Genomic DNA, 13,123 nt, shown 5'->3' with positions numbered 1-13,123 from the left:
TTTTTAAAGAAGATCATTAAAACTGATACACCTCTAGTCATACTGACCAGGAAAGAAAGAAAGAAGATAAGTACTATCAGAAATGAGAGAGGTGACATTGCTACAGATTCTACAGATATTAAAAGAATAATGAGGGAGTAGTACAAATAAGTTTATGACAGTAAGTTTACAACTTGGATAAAATGGACAAATTTCTTATAGGACACAAACTACCAAAGCTCACTGAAAAGAAATAAGCACCCCGCATAGGCATTTATCTATTAAAGAAATTGCAATTTCAATTAAAATCCTTTCCACAAAGAAAACTCTAGGCTCAGATGCTATCACTGATGAATTCTACCAAATATTTAAGAAAGAGGTAATATCAATTCAACACAAACTCTTCTAGAAAACTAAAGAGGAGAGAACACTTCTCATCTCCCTCATACTAAAGCCAGATAAATACATTATGAGAAAACAAACTACAGGCCAATACCCTTTACTAACACAGATGTAAAACTCTTCAACAAAATTTTAGCAAATTAAATCTAACAATATATTAACAGGATAATACATCTTAAGTAAATGGGGCTTATCCAGAAACAGAGGGTTGGTTTAACATTCAAAAATCAGTAACTGTAATTTACCACATGAACAAACTAAAGAAGAAAAACAATATGATAGTGTCAATAAATGCAGAAAAGGTTTTGGACAAAATCCAATATATCATTCCTGATTAAAAATTGTCAGCAGGGGCTGGCCCCATGGCCTGGTGGTTAAGTTTGGCACGCTCTGCTTTGGTGGCCTGGGTTCACGGGTTTGGATCCCAGGCGTGGACCTACACCACTTGTCAGCCATGCTGTGGCGGTGACCCACATACAAAACAGAGGAAGACTGGCACAGATGTTAGCTCAGGGCGAATCTTCCTCAGCAAAAAAAAAAAAGTTAGTAAATTAGCAAGAGAGGTGGAACTTCCACAACTTGATAAAGGAAATCTATATTAATAGTGAAAGACTGAATGCTTTCCTCCTATCAACATTGTACTGGACCATCTAACCAGTAAAATCAGGCAAGAAAAAGAAATAAAAGGTATCCAGATTGGAAAGGAAAAAGTAAAACCGTCTTCTGACATCATCATCTATGTAGAAAATCTGATAGTATCTACAAAAAACCTACTAGAATAAGTGAGTTTAGCATGATTGCAAGATACAAGATCAATACAGAAAAATCAATCACATTTCTATATACTAGTAATGAACAATCAGAAAATTAAAATATTGTTTTCAAGAGCATCAAAAATACGAAATACTTAGGGATAAATCTGGTAAAAGATTCAAAACACCTGTATACTGAAAACAGAATACTGCTAAAGTTAAAAATACCTAAATAAATGAGGGAGACATATCTTGTTCATATGTCAGAAGATTCAATATTGCTAAGATGTCAACTCTCCCCAAATGGATCCAAAGATTCAATGCAATCCCAATCAAAATCTCAGTAGGCATTTTCATAGAAACTGACAAGGTGATTCTAAAATGCATACGGAAATAAAAGGTCTTACAATAGTGAAAACAAAGAACAAAGTTGGAAAACTAACACTATATGATTTCAAAAATTATTACAAAGCCAAGAGTAATCAAAATGATGCTGTACTGACATAAAGATAGACAAATACATCGTGGAACAGAATAGAGAATACAGACAAAAACCCATATATATGTGGGCAACTGATTTATGAGAAAGATGCAAAGGACATGCAGTGTAGAAGGGATAACCTTTTCAACAAACTGTTAACAATAATATGCAGAAAATGAACTTGGATCCGTATCTTGCACCATATACAAAAATTAACTCAAAATATATCACAAATTTAAATATAAAACCTAAATCATAACATTTCTAGAAGAAAACACAGGAAGAAGATATGACCCACAAAAGAACAAACCGATGAACCAGACCTCATCAAAATTAAGTATGTCCTTCATTCAAAAAACAGTGTTAAGAGAATGAAAAAACAAATGACATATTAGGAGAAATTCTCTGAAAAGTATATATGTAATAAAGGACTTGTATCCAAAACATATTAAGAACTCTAGAAACGCAACAGTAAGAAAGAAAAGAGCCCAATGAATAAAATGGGCAAATGATTTGAACAGACACTTGACCACAGAAGACACACATGGCAAATAAATGAAAAGATGTTCAACATCATTAGTCATTAGAGAAGTGCAAATTAAAACTATAATGAGATAGTACTACACACCTGTTAGAATGGCTAAAATTAAAAAGCCATATTATATGTTGGCAAAGAGGAATGAGAACTCTTGTACACTGCCAGTAGGAATGTAAAATGGTATAACAACTTTGAAAAAAGTTTGGCATTTCCTTAAAAAGTTAAACATGCACCTACCTTATGATCTAACTGTTCCACTCTTGGGTATTTGCCCAAGAGAAAAGGAAATATATGTCCATATAAAGATTTGTACATGAATGTTCATAGCAATTTTATTTGGAATACCACCTCAAATGTCCATCAACAGATGAGCAGATAAACCAATTGTGGTATATCCATAAGATGGAATACTACTCAGAATGAACTACTGATTCCTGACAACATGCATGAATCTCAAAATAATTATGCTGAGTGAAAGAAACCAGAAAAAAAATAAGAGTACAAAATGTATGATTCCATTTATATAAAACTCTAGAAAATGCAAACTAATCTGTAGTGACAGAAAGCAAATCAGTGGTTGCTTTTGGAGGGAGGTGGATCATAGTGGGAGGGAGGAATTATTAAAAGGGTACAAGGAAACTTGTAGGAATGATGGATCTGTTTACTATCTTGATTGTAGTATGCTTTCAAAACTTATCAAATTGTACACTTCAAATGTGTGCAGTTTATAGTGTATCAATTGTACTTCAATAAAGCTATTTACAAAAAGGAATGGAAGTGCTGGTTGGACTTACAGCATAAACTTTTGTTCTCTTGAAAAGTTTCTATCATCACATAAAAAAGCCTCATCTAGCCTACTGGAGAATAAGAGGTCACAAAGAAACCAATGTGGACAGCTACAGCCAATGATCAGATGCCTTGACCAAACCCAGGGCAAATCACAGAATGAGAGTGGTTGTTTTGAGCCACTAAGATTTGAAGATAACAGTTCAATAAACATTAAATGTGAAAAGTGACAATCTTAACAAAAATAGTATAATTTAAGGAAAGGCTAAGGATGCCAAGTTATGGAGATAAGAACAAAATTCAAAGAGATTTAGGAGAATTGAATAATCACTTCCAAAACAGATTTTGGTCACATCAAGATGAAAGAAAAACAATGAAATGAATGGGTACTATGTATAGTACTGTATTCCTCTACAATTTGCTATATTCCACTCTATTAAAATATTTTGCTTTCAGCTGTTACTTGGTGACTCAATACATTAACATGCTAAGAAGAAAACGATTACAATGAAACAATAGGAATTCTAAGTTGAATTACATCTTTCCCTTATTCACAAATAAGTTACCTTCTAATTCATGTTACAGTAACTCATGTTGTGGCAGAACAGATTATACTTCCATTTAGCTGGGTGTGAAAGGGAATATTAAGAGTAGCAGTGGAAAAGAGAGTTGGAATGGCAGGTTGGGGCCAGATAAGAAGAGGCCCTAAATACTAGGCTAAACAGTTTGGAACACATTTTGTATGCAATGGGAAGCCACTGAAAGGTTTGAAATAAGAATACAAGAGCCGTGATTTGGAAATAGCTATGCATAATTTAGATGCACTTCAAGTGAAGAAAATAAAATAGCTGAAAGTTTTGAGTTCTGGGCAATCTAGACAAGACACAAAAAGGTCTGTACTGGGGCCGGCCTGGTGGTGTAGTGGTTAAGTTTGCACGCTCTGCTTTTTTTTTTTTTGTGAGAAAGATCAGCCCTGAGCTAACATCTGATGCCAATCTTCCTCTTTTTGCTGAGTAAGATAGGCCCTGGGCTAACATCTGTGCCCATCTTCCTCTACTCTACATGGGATGCCACCACAGCAGCGGCTTGACACGCGGTGCATCGGTGTGTGTCCGGGATCTGAACTGGTGAACCCCAGGCCGCCGCAGCAGAGCACGTGCACTTAACCGCTATGCCACTGGCCCAGCCCCTGCGCTCTCTGCTTTGGCGGCCTGGGGTTCGCAGGTTCAGACCCTGGGTGCGGACCTACATACCGCTCATCAGGCCATGATGGGCGGCATTCCACATACAAAACAGAGTAAGATGAGCACAGACGTTACCTCCAGGCCAATCTTCCTCAGCGAAAAGAGGAGGATTGACAATGGATGCTAGCTCAGAGCCAGTCTTCCTCACAAGGCCTGTACTAAGGTAATGGCGATGAGAATAAAGAGAAGAGAACAGCAGCAAACTAGACAGGACTTAGCAACATACTGGTGACCGGATGGCAATGCAGCATCACAGGACTCCAGGGTTTTTTCCTATAGTAAGCAAAGTTGCAATAAAAATACTTACACATATGCCTAAATACACTGATGCTACTATTTGTTACACAGAGCCCTAGAAATGAGACAGTACTTAAAATTCATTTTAATGCTCCTTGTGCCTGGATATCGATTAATTGTCTAAATTGAGGAAAACTTTAGGGATAATTATGGCCTGGTATCATGTCTACAGAAATGATATTCTACCTCTGATATTCAGAGAAAACACTCCCAAACACTATGGACTAATTCTTAAAAATGGTAAAGGATTTTCTTCCTGCTACTCCATCAAAAAAGTGTCAGTGAGATTTCTTTTTAAGGTACAAGTTGATAAGGAGGTGACTGTGGTTCCGTTGGTGACACAGAAATAGAATTTTGGATATAACTGACATGTCAGAGCACACAATGAGGATGTGGGGTGGGGAAGGTCAGGCAGTAAGAAAATTACATGGGGATGGCTGTATTGGCTTTGACTTAATAATATGCAGAAAGAGAGTTATGCTGTACTGCTCTACAGGTCATACAACTGTATATCCTTCACTGTACATTCTGTTAATGACTTTTTGTAAAAGCAAGTTTCAAAGTATCTCCTAGATTCTGCTTCATTCCATAACAGCTAGCAGGATTAAACAACCATGCTAATATTGAAAGGCAGTAAGGCAGAATTATTAAGACTTTGGAACTCTAGAACCAGGCATCATGAGTTAGAATTCCATTATCAGCAATATGATCATAAATAAGTACACAGTATCTATGTAATCTTGGGCAGGTTACTTAACCTTTCTACTTTAGTTTACTCAACTGTATGATGGGAACAATACAATTACCTACCTTTAGAGAATTGTTATGAAGAATAAATTAATTTTAATACACATAAACCACCTACAAGTAGTGCCCAGCACATAGCAGACACCCCTAAAATTTGCTACCATAATAATAAATCTGAATCTACAAGTAAATAGTTAATTCATAATTAATATATTTCGTGTAGGAGGCTAAGAAAATGTACGATACATTTGAGGAAAAGGACCATCAGAATTAGCAAAGCTTCAGAATCCAATTAAACTTTAATTACCTAGGAAGTTCACTTATCTAATACCCATTCCATGATAATATACAATTCCTTAACATTATTTTTAAATGTACCTTGATGGATTATGTTTTAGTACAAATGGTGGTTTGCAAAGAGTGACGGACTTACTGAACAGATAATACAAAAATATCAACGACCCTTCTAATCTACTACCGTATAACTAATGGTTCTACATCTGTATAATGTATATTATAATATAAAAAATGAAAATAAAAAATCTCTTTTGCAGGCAGAGGCAAATAAAACAAGTAGAAATGGTTTATTTTAAGTTAGCTTCTGGATTCAGGTAAGATGGAAAGACTGAGCCCAGATTTCTAACCTTCTCCTCCTCTTAGAGTAGAACAATTACCCAAATGTGTACTGGATGAGCCTGGAGGATTTTTCAGAGTCATTAAGATCTCTTGAGTTCTCTTGAGAGGGAAGAGGTACTGAGGGACCAGAGAGAAGGAAAGCTTTGCTTTGCCACTCCTTAAGGCTCTGGACTAAGACCTGGGATTTCACAGTTCCCTAAGTAAGCTTAAAAAGCAGAACCTTGTGGTTCCCCTCAGAAAAGGGCTGAATGTGACTGCTCCCAGAAATGCACATTGATAGGGCTGTCCACATAACCCTGCTGACTTCAGCAGGCTTAGAGGAGAGGTTGCACTGGTGAAATAAACTGCTCCCAGACCACATGGTCTGCAGAAGCCTTCAGCTTACGCTCTTTCCACTCAGAGAAACTGCCTGAGAGTACAGGAGACTCATCCTAAGCCTCAATAGAGGACAAGAGTTTGTGAACTTGTCTCCCTCTGCAAACTGCCATTTTAGCCAACACCTGCTGATCTGCATTGCCAGAGAGACCCACACGAAAGTCTGACCTCTATGGATGGCTAACAGAATACAACAAAGAAAAATACCACTTATATGGAAGCTTTCAGTAACTTTATGATGGAAGACCAAACTAAACAGCTAAAATACACTGATCCTACTAATGTGCCATGTAAATGAGACAGAAGCAAGTAAATTAAGGAAAAAATATTAAGGACTTTCAGGAGATACTATTAGAATACAAATAGGACTTTTCAGAGCTAAATATTTCCTAATAGAAAAATTCGCCAGATGAACTGATAAAGAATACTTCTTTATGGGAGCTGAACCTTTTATTCCAAAAGGTCAAATGGAAACAATCTCATGATACAGAATATACAGAGATAAAATCATTATTGAAAGATGAGAGACTTGGAGGACAAATTCAGGATGTTTGCAAATAATGAGTAATAGAAAGAAAACAAGGAAAAATACAGGACAAGTCTTGTTCTGTTCTATTATTTAGAAAATAGAAGAAAAATTCCCTATCTGCAGAAAACACAAGTCTTCAGACTGAAAGGGCTCAGAATCAGGTTTAATTTGGGGGGTGGGAGGGAGAAGGGGGCAGAGGGAGACAGTTTAATGAAAAAATATAATGTCTAGAGATAATACGCAGAAATAATTCAATTTCAATCAGAAAGAGAAAAATCATTCAGAGAAAAAGTAAAGGTTGCCTGCAAAGGAAAGAGCATCAGATTAGCACCAGACTTCTTACCAGTAACACCAGAAACCAGAGGACATTAGAACAATATCTCATGGCTGGAAGAAACAGAATCTCAATCTAAGAATCCTATACTTAGAATATCCTTTACCACGGTTAAAAATGGTATGTTCAGATATTATCTATTTCATTTAATATGCGAATGCCTACTATGTACAGAAAATGCTCTTGGCATTGGAGCTACAGTGAAGAAGACAAGCAAACTGACATGGAACTAATATTCTAGGTTTGAAAAATGGACAAATCGGGCAATTTGCAGAAGAAGAAAAGCAAAGGGCCAATAAACATGAAAAGATGATGAACCTCACTAGCAACAGAAATTAAACAAACAAAAATTAAAATGACAAGACCATTTTCATCAATCTAATCAGGCATAAAAGTAGGGAAACGGCAATCTTAAATACTCTAAGGAGTAATTCTGGGAACTGATACAATTTCACTGAAAAATAATTTGGCAATATTTATTAAAAAGAATATGCATATACACTTTGACTCAGCAATCCTACCGAGGGGAAAGTGCCCTAAAGAAACAAATGCATTAATACAAAAGGATATATGTATAATAATGTTTACTGCAGCACTGTCTGTAGTTGCCAAAGGCCCATCAAGAAAAGAATAGCAAAGTAAAATAAGAAACTTCCATACTATGGAATATTATACTAATACTAAAATTAGTAAGTCAGAAGTATTATTAATCTGGAAGGATATTCATAATATACTAAGTCAAAAAAAATCAAATTGTAGAATAATATATAAATTAAGATCTCAATTTTGTATGAAAATTCCTGTATCTATTTATCAATTTAAAAATCCACTCTTCTGTAAGTTAGAATCCTATGCAGACATTCAAAATCAAGTTACAGAAGAATGTTGAAGTGAGACAATGTTGATGATATAATACGTCAAAAAGGCAAATTATAACACCATGATAGTTTTCTACAAAGAAAAAAATTACGTTTTAGATAATCCTCTACTTATGAAACTCACAGATTTATCAAATCTGCTCTCCATGAACAAGTGACATTAACAGTCACATAGCAATATCACTTAGGATTTAAAAACAAATAGACTTCAATAGTTTTTCAAAATCTGTCTGCTATTAAGTATAAGAGTATCTGCAAATATCCATGGTAAGAAAGATATAAGAACACAAATAAAAATTAGTGATTATCTGTGAGCAGTGGAATTATTGGTGATTTTTTCTTATTTCTCTGTGTTTCTCAGGTTTTCTTCATCAAACATTTATCACCTTTATAACTTAAAAATTAAAACTTTCAAAAAATCTAATTCTCAAAACTATAAAACTCCCAGAAGATATAACAGAATATCTAGATGACCTTGGTTTGGCGATCACTTTTGGATACAATACCAAAGGCACGATCCACGAAAGAAGAAACTGGTAAGTTTAGATTTCATTAAAATTTAAAAACTTCTGCTCTGTGAAAAATCTGTCAAAAGAATGAAAAGACAAGCCACAGAGTGGGAGAAGATATTGATACAAGACATATCTGATAAAGGACTGTTATCCAAAATAAACAAAGAACTCTTAAAATTCAACAAGAAAACAAACAACCTAATTAAATAATGAGCCAAAGACTTTAACAGAAACCTCACCAAAGATACACAGATGGCAAATAAGCATACAAAAAGATGCTTCACATCATATGTCATCAGGAAAACGCAAATTAAAACAACATTGAGATACCACTATACACCTACTGGAATGGCCAAAATCCAAAACACTGACGACACCAAATGCTGACGAAGATGTAGAGCAACAGGAACTGTCAATCACTGCTGGTGGGAATACAAAATGATACAGCCACTTTGGAAGACAGTTGGGCAGTTTCTTACAAAACTAAACATAGTCTTACCATGTGATTCAGCAATCACACTTCTTGGTATTTACCCAAAGGAAATGAAAACTTAGGTCCACACAAAAACCTGCACACGGACCTTTATAGCAGCTTTACTCCTAACGCCAAAACGTGAAAACAACCAGGATGTCCTTCAGTAGGTGAATGGATAAATAAACTGTAGTATATCCAGACAATGGATTATTATTCAGTGCTAAAAAAAAAAATGAGCCATTAAGCCATGAAAAGACATGGAGGAATCTTAAACGCTTATTAGTAAGTGAAAGAAGCCAATGTGAAAAGGCTACATACTGTATGATTCCAATTATATGACATTGTGGAAAACGTAAAACTATGAAGACAATAAAAAAGATCAGTGGTTGCCAAGGGTTATGGGAGAGGAAGGGACGAACAGGCGGAGCACAGAGGTTTTGGGGGGCAACAAAACTACTCTGTATATATTATATAATGGTGGCTACATGTCATTGTAAATTTGTCCAAACCCACAGAATGTACAACACCAAGAGTGCACTGTAATGTAAACTATGGACTCTGGGTGATAATGATGTGTGTATGCAGGTTCATCAATTATAACAAATGTACTACTCTGGTGGGGGATGTTGATAATGGGGCAAGCTATGCATGTGTTGGGGCAGGGAGTGTAAGTAAAATCTCTATACCTTCTCCTCAATTTTGCTGTAAACCTAAAACTGCTCTAAAAAATAAAGTTTATTTTCCTAAAGTCTACTTATGATCCTATATGTATACAGACGGTCCCCGACTTATGATGGTTTGACTTAAGATTTTTTGACTTGATGATGGCGCAAAAGGGATACATGTTCAGTAGAAACCGTATTTGGAATTTTGAATTTTGATCTTTTCCTGGGCTAGAATATGTGGTATGATATTCCCTCGTGATGCTGGGCAGCAGCAGTGAGCCCCAGCTCCTAGTCAGCCACGCGATCATGAGGGTAAACACCTGATACACTTATGACCATTCGGTACCCATACAACCATTCTGTTTTTCACTTTCAGCACAGTATTCAATAAATTACACGAGACATTCAACACTATTATAAAATAGGCTTTGCTTTAGATGATTTTGCCCAATTGTAGGCTAACGTTAAGTGTTCTGAGCATGTTTAAGATAGGCTAGGCTAAGCTATGATGTTCACTAAGATGCGGTGTAATAAATGCATTTTTGACATAATGATATTTTCAACTAACAATGGGTTTATTGGGATGTAACCCCATCGCAAGTCGAGGAAGATAGGCATTAAAATACATATAAGTTAAAACTTTATTTCATGTTTTAAATTATACAAATAGAGATGAATTAACTTAAACCACTTATCAGGTCAGTATTTACTCAAGCATATTTTAATACAAGCCAGACTACAATAGCTAAAATTATATTCATCATGACATCTCCAGAAAGTTCTAGAAAACTACTGTAAGAGGTAACTAGATGAAATGAAAATTGGATTTTCAATAGCCAAAAATAGTAAATGGTTTTGTTATCTTCTCTTATGTACATTTTATCTCCCCAACTTGAGGACAGAAATAATTTCTTCTAAATTATTTTCTTAACATTTAGTACAATGCAAAAAGTTAATAAATTAATGTGAAATTCTTTCTGCTCTAAAAATAACGCTAACACACAGTTTCCTCTTTACTGGGGTGTAAGGACTATCCCTAGTTATCTGGTACCTGGCCTTGGGGTAATTAGGGCAGGGGAACAGTGGCCCGGAGTGTAAGAGCTCCATAAAGGAGGTGTTTGGCGGTACACGCTTTGGACTGGTTGATTTCCTTATGAAAGGCACATTAGCAGGGGAGTCCTTGACTATCTCTAGGAATTGGCTAGCCCTGAGAGGGGCAGTCTCATTACACTGTCATCACTTCCAGTTGAGGATTAGGTGGAAGCGTTCCTCATTGGTACAATTAAATTTAGATTCTGAAATATGGATATCTCCTTTGCAATTGCCTTAAGGTCCAAAAAGTGCTATTGAAACTGTGGTTTGAGCTCAGAAAATATATCTACTGCTAATTTTTGCTGGAAACAGAGATCTTCTTGTCTTAACTTTTGACAGCGGTGGAAGTATAAAAAGTGGCCTAACATTAGTTGTGATAAACCGACATTAGTTGCCATCGAAATGGCTTTACCACATACAAATTTCACATATAAGCATTGTTTTGCTTTGTAGTTTTAGACTGAATCCATTAGGAAACATTACCAAGTCTGCAGCAAAAGCTATTTTCCAAAGTCATTCAGTGTCTGGTAAGTGGTTGAGGGTGGTTCTTCAAGTTCAAAAAATTTCAATCTCAGCCCTGAGCTCAAAAAATTCACAATAAACCTTTACCACAGACTGCTAAGCCATCAAACAGCTGTGGGGTTGGGTAAGTCACGATACTTGGCTTCTATTTCTGACAAAAACTTAAAATAACCATAGGCTTTAAACGCTTACATGTGTACTAGCTTTGTAAATTTATCCAACTAAATCTTTTGCTGTTCCACATGTATTTTCACCACTATCAGTTAAAATACACCTTAGTGGATTCTACTTCAGGTTGTACTGAGTTAGTGTTTTCTCAGATTCTTTGAAAATCCTTTTACCTAAAGTTGTTCTACATATGCTATTTATAAAGAGTAATCCTCAGTCATTTCACACTCTGCATTGACTGTTCAAATAAACAGCTGAGCAATATTGCAACATTTGTCAATTCATCAAGAACCAAGCAAACTTACTTTGGTTGTACCCTCATTTTCATTTTTGTGAATGAAGAAATTCTGGTGTGATGAGGTATTCCATTTTAAATTTTCTAATTTTTCTGATTATTAATTTCAGTGAGTTGGGAATACTATGAGTACATAGTTGGGTAATGTCAATTTATATTGTATTCTTTTGGCATCACTATAATGTCACTGCATAATAAACACAATACTTTGCCATCTAATTCAATAATAAAAGAATCCACACTCCCATGTGCTTTAAAAACATGATATTCAAAGTCTATCTTTCTCTCCTTTTGATGATAAGTATGTACAAGTAATAAAAATAATATAAAATAATATAAAATGTCACGGTATGGCAATACACACAGCACTTGAAACACTGAATTTACAGATGCTTTACTATAATTTATAGTGCACTGAGCAGGAGAGTGAAGAGATGAAACGTCACATATGGCTGTGGTCAGGACTACTCAAACTCAGCTGTTGTAGCCTGAAAACAGCCATAGACAATATGTAAATAAATTGGCATTTCACACTCCAAGAAAACGTTATTTATGGATAATGAAACTTAAATTTCATATATATATATATACATATTTATATTTTTTTTTTTGCAGAGGAAGATTCGCCCTGAGCTAACATCTGTGTCAATCTTCCTCCACTTTATATGTCAGATGTCTCCACAGCATGGCTGATGAGTGGAGTAGGTCCACGCCCAGCATCCAAACCTGTGAACCTGGGCCGCCAAAGCAGAGCACGCGGAACTTGAACCACTCAGCCACAGGGTTGGCCCTCATATAATTTTTAAGTGTCAAAAATATTATTTCTCTTTGATTTTTTTCAGTCATTTAAATATGTAAAACTATTTTTAGTTCACAGTCCATACACAAATATGCAGCAGGGTGGGTTTGGTACGCAGCTGGTCTGCAGACCCCTGCTTCAGGAAGTGAAGAACTACTCACTTCTTGACCATATTTTTGACCATGTGGAGCATTTTCAGATGATTAATCCACTCAGCAATATACAACATGGACTAGAAAAGGACTGAAAGCAGAGAGATAAATTAGTGTAGTGGTTAGGAGTGCAGTAAATGGAATCTGAGTACCCAAGTTTAAATCCCCTCTCTCCAATATACACTATCTGTGTAACTTTGGCTAAAACTTAATTTCTCAGATCCTCAAAAACTCATCTACTATGAAGGATAAATATTAGTATCAACTTCAAAGTGTTGATTTAAAGATTAAACGAGATGATCCACATAACCTCGTTATAACAGTACTTACACAGGAGGTTCCCAACAAATGTTAACTATATACATTACTGCTAATTCAAATTAGGTGACGATGACAGCCCAAGAGACGACAGTGACAAAATATAAATTGAAAAGGTAAAATTAACCAGAGCTAAGCACATTAATG

At 35.6% G+C, this 13,123-nt stretch overlaps 1 protein-coding gene across 3 annotated transcripts in view; it reads right to left on the bottom strand.

Moving 5' to 3' along the window:
• The window catches only part of RIC1 (RIC1 partner of RAB6A GEF complex), a 154,554-nt gene that overhangs the window by 87,048 nt on the left and 54,383 nt on the right, over nucleotides 1-13,123 (bottom strand). The window lies entirely within an intron of this gene.

The sequence above is a fragment of the Ceratotherium simum genome, chromosome 20 (assembly GCF_057802395.1).
Source record: "Ceratotherium simum simum isolate JZ-2026a chromosome 20, ASM5780239v1, whole genome shotgun sequence".
Classification (NCBI taxonomy): Eukaryota; Metazoa; Chordata; class Mammalia; order Perissodactyla; family Rhinocerotidae; genus Ceratotherium; species Ceratotherium simum.
The sequence above is the reverse complement of the archived record's forward strand: the minus strand, read 5'-3'. Positions and strand labels throughout refer to the sequence as shown.